The sequence below is a fragment of the Dryobates pubescens genome, chromosome 26, assembly GCF_014839835.1.
Source record: "Dryobates pubescens isolate bDryPub1 chromosome 26, bDryPub1.pri, whole genome shotgun sequence".
NCBI classification, from domain to species: Eukaryota; Metazoa; Chordata; class Aves; order Piciformes; family Picidae; genus Dryobates; species Dryobates pubescens.
This window is the reverse complement of record NC_071637.1, coordinates 5,214,723-5,232,883: the sequence shown is the minus strand read 5'-3', so window position 1 is coordinate 5,232,883 and position 18,161 is coordinate 5,214,723.

Here is an 18,161-nt window from a genome sequence, read left to right as displayed (position 1 = left end):
TCACCAAAATCCACTCCAGATAAAGTTTGCTCCCAGTGCAGTGACCCTGTGGTGTGGCTGCTGAGAAGTAAAGATGCCTCCACAATGTTTCATACACCAGCAACCAAGTCACCACCTCTGTCCTAACTCCATGAACTTAGTGGAGAGGGATCAGGGTAAGGTGCCCAGGAGCATCCCTCTCCCAGGTACCACAGACCTTCTGTTCTGTGAACTCAGCAGATATGAATGGAAGTCAATGAGGGAAAAATGGGACACCAGACAACAGAGCCCTCTTTGTGGCCTTAACCACAGCATAGTGCTGCATGGGACTTCTACATCACAAGCATGGCTGAAGGGAAATAGCACTCAGTACCTCTCAAAGTGGTCTTATTTAACCCTTGCAAGTAAAGCCAAAGCTCATGAAAGAGGTGACAAGGTTGTTCTGCCATTTTCTTAGCTCCTCTGGATACAAAGCTTCAGTTAATCAAAATTCAATGATTAATAATGCTAGGAATAAAAATGGGATTTGGATTATTTGCTCTAAGCAGAAGACAAAAAAGCCACCAAAAATCATTGAGGGGCTGCGAGGCATTCATCAGCCTAGCCTGGTGCAGACACCTTGCAGGATTTTAATACTATCAGAAGAGGAGCCACCACAACATTCAGATGCACACTAAAGCCATGCTCACAGCTCAGCAGCCTCCAGAGCTCTTTCACACCCCACCATCAGACCTCAGCAATGTGGTTTGACTCAGCAATCAGCACAGAAGATGACTGAATCTGGAGCCTTTCTCTGGAGGAACAATGGCAAAATCATCCAGCCAGGATTTGAGTCAGTATCTGGTCCTCACACCTGAACCACGAGCAACCCCAAGGGCTGCTTTAAAGAAAGAGAAACAAAATCACAAGATTTGTCAGCAGCTTTTCATTAGGAGGAAGCTGAGGTCAACCATATTTCTAATTATTTTTTTTTTAGTACATATTACTTAGACTTCAGGCAATTGTCCCTCCTCCAGCCCACCCCTCCTTTCTAATAAGTACAATTTACTACCTTTGCACAAAAAACCCATGAGTAATACATTTGTTTCACTTAGACCCAGTCTGAAATGAATCATTTCTTTCCAGCACATGACCAGGCTGTTATGTCTCTCCTAAGCATAATGCAGAAAGACAGAGAGAGATGTTACTTTCTGCCCATAAACAGACTCTGTAGATCGTCAGATTCTTCTGCATGATGAGTTCACCTCCAGAAAAAGGCCTTTTAAAATGCACCTTTCCCTGTCATGCCCACATCCCCACAGCCCTGGGAAAAAGGCACTCAAGTTGTTCTCACTCAGACAAACTGTGTCTATCTTTCTTGGCATGACAAGGAGGGGGGGGGGAGGAGAAGAAGTCTCTCTGACAATGGGGCCCCAGAGGGAAATAAACATGGTATCTTTATTTATAGATTTAAAGCTTGATAGGCTTGTTGCTCCCTCCCCTTCAGGCTTTGAGTAACCAGCATTTACTCATGCTTTAGTCTGGGCACTTCTGCCCCTCTCACCTTTCCAGTTCTTTACACCTCAGACACACTGTATAGAAAGGCAAGGGCTTCAGGCTGGGACTATGATGTGCAGAGTCTGTGTAGATCACTTCATTACATTAAAATTTTCTCTTCCCCAAGATCAGCTTTGCCTTTGGTTTTTATCCCTCATGTTTAAACTAGAGGAAACAGCAGAGAACAGGGGCTCCTGATCTTCTCAAATTAGTCTCAGCTTAAGAAAACCTGGCCAACTGAACCTAGAAAGTTATACTCTCTTAAAACAGAGCTCTTCAGCCTTTGTCCCTCACATCCCACTGCAGAGAGGGTGTTTTGCCATCCACAAGGCAGCACATGCTCTGCAGTGCCCATGGGAGCTCAGCCAGGGTGAGGAGCTGCTGATGGCACTGGAGCTTGGTGCTTGGCTGCTTCCGTGTCCCAGATCATCATCTTACACATGGATTAGGTCAAAGGGATCAAAACTACCTTGCTCTGTAACAGCAGCAACGTTTCTGCATCATCTGTCAAGCTAATTGCAATTAGGGTGGATTCACTGAATTCTCTCTTTTTTTTTTTCCTTGCCAAATCCACTTCTGAGCAGCCTCTCTGAAACTCTGTGGCAAACTTGTATCTCAGTGGAAATCAGAGGCAGTATTCATGGTAAAACCCAAACCAGCTATTAACCTATTTACTTTAACACAGCTTGACAGAAACAGGCCATTGTGTCCAAAATCTCACCTTCGGGAGCAGCTCCCATGCTCCTTTCACATCTTTTATATCTTCTCTGGTCTGCTTCACATCCAAATTCACAGCACATTTTTTAGACATAGAGGTGGATGCTCCCCAGTGTCATTGTCATTGACAGCTCCAGTCACTGTCAGCAAACCTACCCAGGGAGACGTCCCTGCTGAAGTCTAACCTAACCTTGCCCTTCACTGCCATCCAGAAACCAGCCCATAACTTACTGACTACAGAATACATCTTCCTTTTCCTTTCCAAGGAAATCTTTTTACTAGACCAACTGATATGGCAGGACAGACTTTTAAAAGGCCTTTTGTGTTTGAAGTCTCTTCTCAAGGTCAGGAAGAAGAGTAGGAGATCTTTCATTCACATTGGAGGGCTGCTTGCTTTTGCCATACTTCCAAATCCACACTTGACTTTTAACCCCATTAAAGTACTAACGGGTGTGTCAGTTAATGCATTTTCTATGTGGGGATAGTCACCCTGAGCATGAATATCTGCCACAATGATAGAAATTAAAGTATTCACAACATACTAGGACCATAGAATCATGGAATTGTTAGGGTTGGAAGGAACCTCAAGGATCATCTAGTTCCAATCCCCCTGCCATGGGCAGGGACACCTCACACTGGAGCAGGTTGCTCAGAGACACATCCAGCCTGGCCTTAAAACCATCCAGGAATGAGGCTTCCACCACCTCCCTGGGCAACCTGTTCCAGTGTCTCACCACCCTCATGGGGAAGAACTTCTTCCTAACCTCCAATCTGAATCTACCCATTTTTACTTCTTTTTTTCCATTCCCCCTAGTCCTATCACTCCCTGACATCCTACAAAGTCCCTCCCCAGCATTCTTGTAATCGCCTTCAGACACTATAAAGGCACAAGAAGGTCTCCTTGGACTTCAGTCTCTTCTCCAGACTGAACAGCCCCGACTCCCCCAGTCTGTCCTCATAAGAGAGGTGCTCCAGCCCTCTAATCTAATCTTGTGGCCATTCTCTGGACACATTGCAGCATGTCCAGATCCTTCCTGTAATAGAAACTCCAGAACTGGATGCAGTACTCCAGGTGGGGTCTCACCAGAGTGGAGTAGAAGGGGAGAATCACCTCCCTGGCCCTGTTGATTATGCTTCTCTTGATACTTTGGTCCCAGTAAGGATACTTCAGTTTTCCACTAGGAAGAGACATTTAAACCATCCTACTTCCCCCAGTCCTTCCCTCCACCCTGCTGTCTTTTAAGAAAAGTAGGGAAAAGAGAAAAAGAACCCAAACCTTATTGTCACTGAGTCAGAGGGCCAGAGGCAGGTACAACGGGAGTCCTTCACATTGTTTCACTTGGGTCACAATATAGGAAGAAATTGTCAGTTTACACAGGATGATCATAATCCTCCAAATGTACACAAATGTGACCAAGTCCACAGTGATAGTAAAAAATTCCTAGAAGCTGCTCTCCTGCCTTCACATCTGCAACGCAGACCTCCAGCATGCTTCTGCAAACTCAACTCCCACCCACTTAGCTCAATCTGTGGAACTACAAATAGGTGACTTGAAGCTCCTTTTCAGAGCCCAAATCCTGGACCTTCTCTTGTATTGGCCAAAGCTTGATCCAGCAATACAGAAACCCTATTTTTTCTTTACCTTTTTATATGAACTATCACCACCCTCTCACTTCACAATCTGAGCTACTTTTTAATCCATTCTCTTCCACTACCCTAAGTCCTGAGGGTACATTGAGGTCATGTTTCCTACGTTTTCTTTGAAACCATTAAACCTCTGGGGGAAGAGGAGGGTTGGCTAGAATACATTTTAAGACTTTGCAAAACTCAAGACCTGGAGCTATAAGAAAGGAGTGTAGATTGCAGCACTGATGATCAAACCATGAGTTGGCAAGACTGGGTTTTCATTCAACTGAACCACAAAAGCACTTGAAACAGTGACTTGCTTTTCTCCTTATGTTTCAGATTAGCTTGGCATCTTTTCTGACACAAAATGACCTTGGTAATTTCTGCTCTGAATCATCAGCAAAGAAGGGAAAGGAAGAAAAGTGAAGATATCCCTTTCCACGTCTTCATCCTGCAGCATAATCCAGAAGGCACAACTTGATCATAACTTCTCTCACTCTCCCATGACCTCTTGCAAAATAATCCCCCCTCACATTCAAGTTACAAACCAAAGCAGTTCCTTTCACACTTCAAGTGCCTGCTGTCTGTGATGGCAAGATAAAAGTCATCCAACAAGGCATAAAATTTTAGCTTATCTTGAGAAAAACGATATGCCAGCCACAGATGGCAAGGGCCATGGAGTGAATGCAACTTGCTCAAGTTTAAGAGGGATCCACATTAAGAACAACCCTCCACCCCTGCACTTCTTTAGTACACCACTGAGGCAAGAAGACTGTTGCCCTTAAACTTGTGGATTCAGAGGCTCCACCACAACCTAACCATGCAGTAGCACTCTTCCCCTCCTCAAACCTCATGAAGCACTCGCAGGACATAGCTGCAGTGTGTACCTACTGCCAGATCAGTAGCCAGATGATGCATCTACATGCAACAGAAAGCCTAACACATGTCCTACAGCAGGGTGACTGTGGTACTAGCTCAGGTTTGAAGCTGCTTTTTACTGAAGCTTATGCATGAGGGAAGCCTTCTTTGTCTGGCATGTGCTTCCCCCTCTATTTTCAGTCACATGGATGCAGCACATGGATATAGGAGCTACAGCATCCAGGACTGTGGCCTCACTGAGAAGAGTGGAAAACTCCAGTTCTAGGAAGCACAGATGCAGCACCACTTCCAGCTATGTTCCTCTGCTCTGGGAGAAGCAGCTTTCATCATCCACCTATCCCTCAAAAGGTTCACATCTATTTCACTGCACAGCAGAGAGGCAAACACTGAGCTGCAGACCACCAAGTGGCATTTCAGGTTCTTTTATCATAGAATGGTTGGGGTTGGAAGAGACCTTTAAAGGTCATTTAATCCAACCTCCCTGCAGTGAGCAGGAACATCTACAACCAGAGCAGATTGCTTAGAGACCCAAGCAACCTGACCTCAAATAGTTCCAGGGATAGAGCATCTTCCACCTCTCTGGGGAACCTGGGCCAGCGTCTCACCACATTCAGTGTTAAAAATATCTTCCTTCTATCTATTCTGAGTCTCCCTCTTTAAGTCCTTGTCCTGTCCCTGCCCTGCTAAAAAGTCTGTCCCCAGTTTCCTGACTGGCCACTGAAAGGCTATCAGAAGATCTCCCTGGAGCCCTCTCTTCTCCAGGCTGAATAACCCAAACTCAGCCTTTCTTCATAGGAGAGTAACATACCAACAGCAACACCTGAGCCAAGTCTGGGTGAAGGTTTAGGTTCTCTTTGGTTACAGTGTGTATCCAGGGCAGAAAGTACATCCTAATCCTCTACCAAGGACTTCTGCTAGTCATCAGACCCACACTGATCACAGCTAAGGAGTAAGAGAGGAGGACCAAGTTACATTTCTTTCCTCTAGACAACAGTTCAAAATTCCTGTGTTTGATTACAGCAAACACAAATGATGTGGTTGTTTAAACTGATCACCCTGGCAGGCATTTAAAAATAAATGAAACAGAGCCAGGAAATCCCAGGTTTTTAGACCTGCATCCTATTTCCAAATAGCATGGAAAAGAAAACCTGCCTGCACACACAGCTTATTCCAGCCCCCAGATCTGTCATCTGTACTGGTCTTACATCCATGGTTATGTCTCCAAGATACCTCCAGGTAAGGGGGAATACAATCACAAACCTCTTTCATACAAGCCAGACAGCATTCAGGCAGCTAAAGCTACAGGCCTGCCCTTTTGTTTGCTCTTAGAAACAAACATGGAGATCACTGAGTAGGAGAAACACTGGGCCAGTCCCTCCTCAGGAAATCCCAGATACATTTACAGAGAGCAAATTACACACCTACAAGGAGCTTGCAAATGGGCCAGCTCTGCTTTGCTGCCATGTGCTTACCTTCCCCATAGGCTCTATCCATTCCTTTTCATCATCAGCTGTTTTACTGCACAATGATGCCTTTAGAGAAGTGCCTTCTCTTGGCAACATCATCCCTGGGAAGCCAAAGCACTTGGAATCATAGACTCAATAAGGTTGGAAAAGACCTCAAAGATCATCATGTCCAACCTGTCACCCAACACCTCATGACTACTAAACCATGGCTTCAAGTGCCACGCATGCAACAGTTGGCACTAAAGGAGAGTTATTGCTCCTCTTTTTACCCCTGCTTAAGCTCGATTTGGGCATAGATTAGAAGTGCAGAGCAGAGAAGTGCTGAAAGCACAGAAAATACAGAGGTTTCTGGTCCAAGGCAAAAGAGGGGGAGGAAAACAGGCTGGAGGTGACTGTTCCTTAGCCAGCCTCTGCTAATTGAAGCGAGCCATCATCAATATCACTTTGCTTTGGCAGCTTTTCAGGAGAGAGGAAAAAAAAATAAGAAAGAAAGAAGCAGCAAACCTTCACTCCCCTTGTGCAACGTGCTTTAATTGCTGTGTACTGCACTCCAAAGAGGAAATCCAGGGGGTTAGCACAACGTGATGAGCTGCATCACCTTTAGTGCTTTTAAGAGAAAAATCTTGCAGTTGGGGAGCGGGAAGGGGGAAGGCACATTCCCCCCTGACCCACAGGGCACATTCCTCGCCACTCCATCTGCCACCCCCAGCTGCTAAATCCGCCGTCACCAGCACAAGGTGATCTCAGACCCAAGCACGCTGCTAACACATGAAAGGAAACAACTTTGGCTGGCTGCCTTCTTACAAGCACCGCTCTCCCCACCCCCTTCCTTCCCTTCCTCTCGGACATGTTTAAAGCATCTGAACGTCAAGGTACTGAGATATCACAGAGTGTTTCCCTTCCCAGTCCTGCTCAGATGGCTCTTGTCAGCAGCTGCCTTCAGCCCTACTACTCTCAGCCCCCAGTTTTCCACGCGGATTTCCCTCTCTCCTTCCATCCCTCCTGCTCTGGAGCCACTGCTCTGGAGCACACATTATTTCCTTTCTTGGAGCCTACAGTCTGGAGCCAGCGAGGTTTGTCTGCTTCCCTGGGTTCAGCTAATAAATTGGGATCAGGGGGTCACACAGCAGGGGACTTGGAAGCCTGAGAGCCTCTGACACCATTTTTATTAGTTTTTACTATACATACCATTTCAGGAGCCGGGATGCCATCCCAGTGGGGCCCTACCCATTGCTTAGTAACTAAGATTTTGTAATCTAAGTTTTGACAAGGTCATTTTTTACCTTAGGAGAGCGTGGGGGAAGGAGAACCCCCACGTACATTAATTACACAAACACTGTGGGGACAATGCAAATAGGAACCCATTTCCCTTTTGCATCAGGGCTAAAGAAAGGATTTATTTATATATTTATTTTTACTACAGGGCTCTTACAAGCAAGCAGGCCAGGAGATTTCAAGCAGCACTGATACAGTCCCATCTTCTGCTTGCAGATTGGATGAATGTATTTCAGCCTTTCCCTTGTCTATCCCTAATAAAATGTGTTGTTAACAAAAGCCACCAAAATTAGAGGTAGCCACAGATGCCCAGATTATAACAAATGCCCCCTTCTACCTGTGGGCAGCCTGATTGAGCTAAAATTAAGTAGCAAAGCCTCCACCAGCTTCAGCATCGCAGTGCTGTTTGGTTCTGCTTTCAGTTAATCACTGGCACAGGGCATAAAATGACCTTTTGGCATGCTCTAGATCCAACGAAACAAGATGAAGCTCAAGACCAAGAGTCATGCAGCTCATCAGGCTGCTGCTAACCCCCTGGATTTCCCTTTTGGAGCTGGTACACAAAGCATGTTGGACAAGGGAGTGCTTATTCCCTTTTTCTCCTCCTCCACTTCCCTCCCTTCCCCTCCAAACCGAACCGAACCTCTCCTCTCCAAACTGAACCTCTCCTCTCCAAACTGAACCTCTCCGAACCCCTCCTCTCCTCAAGCTGTGGAGATCCTAAACACCTACTGGTCCTTCAGGTCAACCAGGGACAGTTTTTTTCCTGAGAAAACACTCTAGAAAGAATGAGAAACAGGGAAACTGTTACTGAGAACAAGTCAGTACCGGGGCAGTATCATGAGAGAAGGTAGAGCTCAGAGCCAAACCAGTGGCAGCACGTGGTGACAGCACGCTGCCATTGCTGCAGGGAAATGGGGCTCAGATGGAGCAGTGAGCTGCCTGACCAGCTCAACCCAGATGAAGCAATGCAAAACAGTCACCTGGAGCCACAGCCACACAGGGCAGCACAGGGAAGGAGCAAGTCTGCCAAGCTGGGCTTTCCCTTGTGCATTTAGTGCTGCTTTCTTCAGCTGCACCTTTGCTGTGTTCAGTAACCCTGAGCATGTTGTTGTGGTGATGTTTGAGTTTTTAACTTGGTTTCCCTTTTTTTTTTTCCAGTCTGCTGCCCTGCTCTGATAAATTCACTCTGGAAGGAGGGGAAAAAAAGTCCTTTGGTAACTGCTACCTTTTCTTTCCACCCTCTCCCCAGTTCCAGAGCTCTGTGAGGTGTATGCCTCTGATGTGGTTAAAGTAGGACTGAGATTAAGTAATGCTTTGAGGTCCTGCATGCATTTTGCTGGCTGTCACCTCATTGGGCTCCAGCATATGCTTTGAGCTTAAGTCCCAGTGTTTGTGTTTTGGCCTTTGTTGTGGTTGCTTGATTTGTTCATGATGGCCTCAGCTCTGCCACCCCACAAGCAACTGCAAAATTCACAAAGTGGTGACTCAGTCATTTTATCCACTGGCAGCAGCAGTGGCTGGCAGAAGCTCAAAACAGATCAGAGAGCTGGGCAACAAGTGTCTCCAAGATGGATTTCAGACAAACAAGAAAACTAAAAACCCCAAAAAAAACATGGAGGGGGAAAAAAAAAAGCCTGATATTAAAAATAAAGAGACAGAAAAACAGCTGGAATGTCAAGCATAAGCTGAAGAGATCAATAATAAATCAGCTCTGTGACAGACAAGGAGCTGTGCTGTGCTTCAGAACAGCCAACACTCAGAATATGGCAGCTCACTGCCCCAAAACAGCTTTTTCCATTGGTGAAACCCAGCCTGCACGTCAAAAGAAGTTGCTTTTTGCTGCCAGCACTGGAAGCTCAAAGCAGAACCTACAGATCAAACTGTTTGCTTTCTGCTTCAGGCATCAGCCCTAAAAATAAAGTGACCCCGGAGGAGTCCAAAGCTGGTTTGCTCGCTTGGCTGATAGTACATGGAGCAGGACAGCAAAGCTTGTGCTTGTTCTTCTGCACTTCTGTGGGCTCTGCAGGTTTCAAATAACAAAAATATGTCCCCAGATGTGAAGGGGGAACTTCATCCTGATATAGTTTCACTTCGTGGTAACACCTTAGTCCCTGGAGGAGGAAAGAGTGATCCTCCTAACATCCTCTCCAATCTGAGCACACAGTACCAAAGGCACTTGCTCAGTGGGCACACAGAACTGTGGCTAACACCAACGAGCGATCCCACCACCAAGACACAACTCTGATCACACCAGCAAGCCACCAAGCTCTGAACTAAGCTGTAAATTCTCTAACAAAAGCAGGGCATTGTGAGCTATGATGCAGACAAAAAGGACATTTCTACATTAACCAGACTGAACAAGCACCACAGATGGATTGGTAGGATAACAACGACACCTCAGGTTCACAGAGCAAGGAACAGTGGTCTTGTGCTTAAGCAGAGTACCAGAATCATGCTGCTGGGTCCTGTCCTTGCTGTGACCCACAGCCATCCCGTGAGACCTCAGGCAAGTCTTGCCTTAGCTGTGTAGTGCTTGTGAAATCACTACAGAGTGCAATGATTTCTTGTTAATTTCTTTTTCTTTTCTTTCTTTTTCTTTTTTTTTTTTTTTTTTTAACCAGTGCACAGCAGTTTATGTTTAGAGAGCTTTATAACTCATTGCTGTCTGTTTGATCTCCAGCCCTAACTTTTCTGGCAAAACAGCAATTAGAGGACAAGTGCTGAGCTGGCTCTTTGTTGCTGCCCATGCCCTATCAGAGTCAGAAAATGATTGTGACTCAGTCACCTAAGCTGCCTTCTGTTTATTCATGTGTAAACTGGGAATCATTATAATTGCTTTCTGAGCATTAATTGATTATTCCTCATAGCACTACTATAGAATTCCTAGAACAGAGGGGAAGAAAACCAACCAGAGAAGCCGACAGCAGCAAAACTGCAAATTGATAATAATTTGTTATTTACTACTTGTTTCGTCCTTCTTCTGAGCACTGACACGTGGGAAGTTCTTTACACTCACACCCTCACTTCAACATGATGTGCCATGGTTTGCTCTGTGACTTCAGCCCGTGCATCTCAACTTTCCTTTGCTCAGTGAGCAGTGAAAGTCTACATTCCCAGGGGCAATAGGAGGAGTTTTCCTGACTCTCACAAAGACAATGCAGGCATGCCCACTTGCATCACCACCTATATTTGCTCAGATGAAGAGATCTTCTCTCCTTATCATTAAGGTGGAAGATAGTCAGACGGATATCAGGAGATGAATCATAAATTTTGAGGAGCAAATACCATCAGCAAGACCAAGTGCCGGGTGCTGCACTTTGGCCACAACAACCCCATGCAGCGCTGCCGGCTGGGGCTGGAGTGGCTGGAAAGCAGCCAAACAGAAAGTGACCTGGGGGTACTGATTGACAGTTGGCTGAACATGAGCCAACAGTGTGCCCAGGTGGCCAAGAAGGCAAATGGCATCCTGATCTGCATCAGAAATAGTGTGGCCAGCAGGAGCAGGGAAGTCACTGTGCCCCTGTACTCAGCACTGCTGTACTCAGCACTGATCAGGCCACACCTTGAGGACTGTGTCCAGTTCCAGGCCCCTCAATTTAAGAAGGACATTGAGACTCCTGAATGTGTCCAGAGAAAGGCAACAAGGCTGGGGAGAGGCCTCGAGCACAAGCCCTACAAAGAGAGGCTGAGGGAGCTGGGGTTGTTTAGGCTGGAGAAGAGGAGGCTCAGGGGAGACCTTATTGCTCTCTACAACTGCCTGAAGGAAGGTTGTAGAAAGGTGGGGGCTGGTCTCTTCTCCCAGGCAACCACTGACAGAACGAGAGGACACAGTCTCAAGCTGCACCAGGGGAAGTTTAGGCATGAGGAGAAAGTTCTTCACAGAGAGAGTTGTTAATCATTGGAATGTGCTGCCCAGGGAGGTGGTGGAGTCACTGTCCCTGGAGGTGTTCAAGAGGGGACTGGATGTGACACTTGGTACCATGGTTTGGTAGTCATGAGGTGTTGGGTGACAGGTTGGACTTGATGATCTTTGAAGTCTTTTCCAACCTTATTGATTCTATGATACCTCCTTCTACAGCTTCTCTATGCATCTGTATATCTCCACCCACTGCTCTTGCACACATAGGCATATTTTACCCCCAGCTGGCTGAAGTTCTGCACATCTCTCTACCTTTTTGAGGAAGAGGCTGAAAAAAAATTGTGACCAATATACAGTAAGAAATTAATCCCCTCTCTTGCTGAGGCAGAACTGCCCTCTGAACTTACCCAGGGCAGTAAGGATGAAGCAGCAACAAAAATCCCAGAGCAGATAAGGACCCAAGTCAGAATGGTAGTAGGTGTGTTACATAGGCAGATTAACATAGTATAGAATAGACTAGACTAGACTAGACTAGACCACACCAGACCAGACCAGGTTGGAAGAGACCTTCAAGATCATTGCATCCAACCTATCATCCAACACCACCTAATCAACTAAACCATACAACCAAGCACCCTATCAAGTCTCCTCCTAAACACCTCCAACTTCACACCCTTAATCACTTCCAGCAGCAAAACAACCAAAATAAAATACAAACCTGGCTACAAACCTCAGGTCTGGTTCTCCCTCAGGAAAAACAGAACAAAATAAAACCCCAGCAACAACCAAAAAGAAAACAACCCCACACATACACAAAAGAGCCCTCCCCCCCAAAAAATAAACTCCACACAAACACAAAACCAAACCAAAAACCCAAACCAGCCCAAAACCAACCAACAAACCCCCCCAACCAACAGAAAAAATGCAAACCAGAAAGAGCAGCCTTTGAGAAGCACTTCCACAAGCAGAGGAAGGAATATATTATAGCTGGGTAATGCAAACAGTCTCCTTTCCTCTGGTGGGATATATGTTTAGCTCATAACAAATACTGATTTACAAAGACATAGTTTTAGTTTTTATTTTCATGGAGTTAAGCTAAAATTACTTCACTATCATAGCCATTTAGTCACAGGACATTTAGTCACACAGCAGCAACTGCTATCACAGAAGATTAACTGGAAATAAGGTCTGCATATTTCAGTCCAAAAACCATCCACTGTCTCTCTTTTTAGGCAGTGGTATGAAAATCTACTGAAAGGACAAAAGGAACATTCAAACACAATAAGCAGGCCTGGTGAGTAAAGACTCAAGCAGATGTTCTCAGCTCTCTGTAAAACACTCACAGAACTGTCCCCACCTGGAACCCAGAAATTTCTCATGGCAGAGGAGAAAGTTATTTGGGAAAAACACACAAGTGAAAATTCAGACATTTCTGGTAGCAGACAGCTAGCTGAAAACTCACTTCTCTCCTCAGAGAATGTTTTCATGGAAAATCTGACTGGTCTGGCAGAGGCTGTTCCAAGACAGTGATACTGAGTCATAAAGCAAAGCTGTAGCTACCATACAGCCCGATCCAATGCCCCTGAAGTCAATAGGAAGGCTTTGGAACAGGCCCACAGAAATTAAATGAAGTTTGCAGCACAGCTACTATTAGCTCAAACCCACTGGAGGAGCTGGCAGAAAACTGCTGCTGCTGCTTTCACAGCAACTCTTCTCACTGTCATCAGTGTCATTTCTGTCCAAGGATGTGCTGCAAATTGAGACAGGCATCAAACCAAGGACTGTTCTTTGGACTTTGTTGTTTAAAGAGAAGTGGGGGGGAAGGGGGGAGAATGGTTTCATAGCTGTAGGTTGAACATGAAAAATGTGGCAGGTGACAGAAAGAGGGTCACCACACTGCAAGAGTGTCTCCATTTGACAGTGTATGGGCTTGGTTTTCTGCTATATTGTGTGATTTCAGTAAAAACAGGGGAAAAAAGACAGTCTATTTAAATTCTGGGATGAGGAGCAGCAGCAGCAATCACTTAATAGGAAAATAAAAATTCCCTTTCTGATGATGAACTGAAGAAAATCTGTATAAAGGACAAGCAGTGTCAGAAATCAGACATGGTAAGGTGGGATACAAGAAAAAAGCTCCAGAAGGGATACTGAACAAGGGTAATTGATCTCCTGAATGGATTGCACACCCCTTGGAGTCAGATGTCTCTTTCAATAGGGGATAGAGACCAAAAAATGACAAGACACAATAATCTGACAATTCAGGAAGACAGAGATCAGAGACAAGATTCAATGTTATAGGACAAAAGAAAACTCATAACGGGAGCCCTTGACCTCTATCTCTTAGCTCTCAGTTTAGATGCAAGACAGGAATAGCAGAGATAGTAACACCTTGTGCTGTAATGCTCAGCTGTCACTTGGAAGGGTCTCAGGGAGATGAGAGCACCCAGCTATCACAGAATTATAGAATTGTCAGGGTAGGAAGGGACCTCAAGGATCACCCAGTTCCAACCCACTGCCATGGGCAGGGACACCTCACACTACATCAGGTTGCTCACATCCGGCCTGGCCTTCAAAACCTCCAGGGATGAGGCTTGCACCACCTCCCTGGGCAACCTGTTCCAGTGTCTCATCACCCTCATGGGGAAGAATTTCTTTCTCTACAAACAGAGACATCAGGAAACCCTGCCCTTGATGGATTCCCATTGGAGACTATGGCCAGGAAGTCACTGGATGCAAGAAGATGGGCAGAAGAGCTTACTTCATGAACTACACACCAAAGCCAAAAACCTGGGTAATAAACAAGAGGAATTAGAATTAGTCATTTATGAGTGTTAATTTGACCTAGCTACCGTTACTGAACCTTGTAGAACAATTTGCATGACTAAATGTCTAAATCACTGGTTAGAATCTATTTAGGCTGAGGCCAGGTATTAGAAGTAAATGAGGAGCGGGCAAGATGGCATCACCTGTAACCCAGTCACTAAGAGTCAAAGAAAAAAAGTGGGGGGGGGGGAGGCACAAACATAAACAAACAAACAAAATAACCCAACAATGGAAAAACCAACTCACTGTCCTGAACACCATGAGGGCAGTGAGACACTGGAACAGGTTGCCCAGGGAGGTGGTGGAAGCCTCACCCCTGCAGGTTTTGAAGGCCAGGCTGGATGTGGCTGTGAGCAACCTGATGTGGCTGTGAGCAACCTGATGTAGTGTGAGGTGTTCCTAGTCATGGCAGGGGGGTTGAAACTCAATGACCCTTGATGTCCCTTCTAATCCTGACAATTTTATGATTTTCTGACATTAGTTGTCATCCACTACCATCATGCTAGAAAGCAGAATGACCAATACAAAACCTCATTGTTTATGAAGTGTAGGGTGAAAAGGTAATCCACTAACTTCAAGGTGTACCAATGAAAGGCTGATGCTAACCCCTCTTACAGCTACTAAATATCCAGATGTGAACCATCAAGGTGGCAGAGAAGCCATCAGGCTGAGGAAAATCTCTACCAACTTACTCCTGACAAACAGAGGAACTGATCTCCCAAACAGTGGTAACAAGTACAATTAATTGAATCAATCACTCTTTTTACAGGCAACAAGATCAAATCACATAAGCTAGTAATGGTACATACCTGGTGCCCTGAAAAGCTCCCAGCCATGTGAAATGGTTATGGGCAGTTCAGCCGAGAGATAAAGTCTCACTGACCAAACAGTGCCAGGAATTGTTCATGAATATCTTACCTAAAGTCCTAAATGCCACTACCCAACAGTCAGGAGAAGAGCTGGTACTGGTCAGACAACTTCTCTACAGTAACAAGTTGCAGAAACCTATTAAAAGCAAGTGAGATAATGCACAAAGCAGAGTAAATCTGAATTTTAAAGGGTGCTCAAAATGGAATTTATGCTTAGAGCTAACATTGAAATGCAGAAGGCTACCACCAGAGGAAGACAATTTTCATTACAATACACCTAAGCAATTCCCATCTAAGAGATCTCAAACTGGGAAGCAAATGCTTTCAGCATGCCTTGGAAGAAGGAAGACTCCAGAAAATAAACTTCATGTTATAACAATATCTTAATTAACAGATACATTACTCAGAACCTGAACCTGATGAAAACAAACCAAGCAAAGGAACCATGTGGCCCTCAAAACATGGAAAAGGCCAAACCTATAAGCAGTCAACATGAGTTTAGACAAATCACAGCCTACCAAACCAGTTTTATTTCCCTTATGAGGTAACAAATGGAGGTAATAGCTCCCTTTCAGTCAATAGCTTGTGTTCAGATTCGAAATCAGATGTGTACAGAACTGAATGTCATACAATGGATGAAAATTTGGTACCCTTTGTCTTTGTCACTGGTGGTGCTAACAGGGCTGGGGGCTGCAGTACAGGGGACAAGCTGGCTGCCACCATCAGCAAAGTGCAGAGCAAGGAATCCTGCCACCCAGCAGCACCATTGCCAAGGCTATTTACAGCCTCCGTGTGTGTAGGTCTTTCAGGCACAGCAGGAGCAAAAATGGCAACATGAAAGAAAATGTACTATAAGAAAAGGAACCACGCTTCTCTGAGGTCAGTTAATAACTATGCTGTCTTTTGGTAGATCCTAATGGTGTCCCATATCCAGAGCAATACTACATCTCTGTTGGCATAAGACCATTGAGTTCTTCATTTGGTTGAAGTCATGTCCATTATTTGCTGCTCTATCTTGCTCATCTCCAACACACCCCGAATATAAGGATCTAACAAGCTATGGGACTGATATCATCAGTATGAGAAGATCTTCCAGAGAGCAAGATCAAAGTGTTTGTGTAGCAATACAAAGAAGCAGAGCTCTGGTGCCAAGGGCCATGGTTTAGCACCAGATTTGGCAGTTGGACTTGATGATCTTATTGGTCTTTTGCAGCCTAAATGATTCTATGACAAAGCTCTCTGCTGAAAATCATGGAGAACAAGAAGTGGCAATCATCACTCACTGACCCTCTAGCATGCCACGACCTTGGCCTTGTTTTTAACCTCTTACATGCCATGCCTTGATGGAAGCCCTGCAGGGTTATGCTAGTTAAAGCTTCAGTGATTATTACCAAGCGACAGATGGAGTGTCAAAGCAAACAGCATCTGTCCAAAGGACCCCGATAGGAGATGCTTCACAGAGTATCTCCTGAACATCTGCAGCAATTAAATGCTTAAGCTCAGCTAGATTTAATTTTGCAGGCTGTGTTGAATCAGATACAGTTCGCTTCACAGGGACTCTTGATCTCCTGTGTGCTCCTAGAAAACAGTGTTACTTGTCCCTAAGCCCTCTTCACCCTGAGCTTCAGAACTGTGGCAGCTTGTTTGTTCCAAAAAAATAAGTTTTCAGCGGCTCAATACCCAATTTGGCATCCAATGATGTTGTTTCTTATGTCTGAGAGGAGACCACAACTGGAATTTAAAAGCATTCACCTCAATTATTTTATGGAAGGGCTAGTTTATTTTAGCAGAACAAAAGGCTTTGGGGGTTGGTTTGTTTCTTGCAGAACTCAGTAATGGTATCTTGATAAACCTGGGTTCTCTGCAAATCCCAGGCAAGCTGAAAAGCCTCAGGAGACGTTATCAATGGGAAAAAGCAGGAGGTGAGAAGTGGAAAAGGCCAGAAACTTATCCAAGCGAGAGACATTTGAGTTTGACAGTCAGCAATTTTAAAAAGCCCGGTGCAGGCATGAAACACACTCCCTTTCCTCCCACAGAAGGGAGGCAAAGCCCAGCAAGTCTGTACCAAAGACACCATAAAGACCATTTAATTTTCTTTCATTTGCATGTACCTGGTGTGGCGTCCACCATTCACTCCTTCCCACTTGTGGCATTCCCAGCAGCTTGAATCGGTACGCCCTGCAGCTCACTTGACTCCCATTCTAAAAGTCTTACCTGGAAGAGCAGTGATGAGGATGTTTTCAAGCTGAAGAAGAATCTGTGACCAGTACAAGCCGTAAAAGCAGCCATGGAGTCAAGTGAAGAAGTCAGGAGGCAGAGAGGTCTGTAGAAAGGAGATACCACTTAAAACAGATGATAGCTGTAGGGCTGATATATCAAACCTTGCTGAAATACTCGTGGACCTCATGGCAGTCACTTTCCTGGCTGCACAAACCCCACATTGATGTATCATTTCTGAGAGAGAAATGGGCAGGGAAACTAGACCCCTTTGTGCGGCACTGCAGGAAAATGTCGTTCCAGAGAGACAATTTTGCGAGTCCCAAATATCTGGTAACCCTGATCATTCTGAACAGGAAAGAGATCACAAGACAAGTGTTCAACAAGTAATAACTCTGAGTGCAAGGTCCTCATGTGTAGGTCACCATATAATATTGTGTTATGGTGATAGATAACACTGAAATGCTGATAGGGTTTTTTGCACAGGTTTTCATGTTCATTGCTTAATTCTCCATAGTTTACATTATTTTCTTCCATCTAATCTATCATGTTTCTAAGACAACTACCACTTTGGGATCACTTTTCTGTAAGCAGTAATACATCTCTTAGCCACTAGACAGATTCACCAATTACCTGCTAGCACTGGTTCTTTCCCTCTCATTCTGTCGGGGAACCCTAAAACGATGCACCTTTGATGTCGTGCTTTGCCAAAAGCTGAGATTGTGGCTCTGGGAATTGCATGTATTAGGAAATCCATTTGTGCTCCCTTGTCTTACTCAATGGCATTTCCTTTTCCAGCTCCAGAGCAAAAGTCTGCAGGTCACACCAGAAGAAGAGAATTTATTATTTTTCAGTTGACAAAATAAGGATGAGTAGGAAAAGAGCTGAAACAATGGAAATGCTGATCTCATC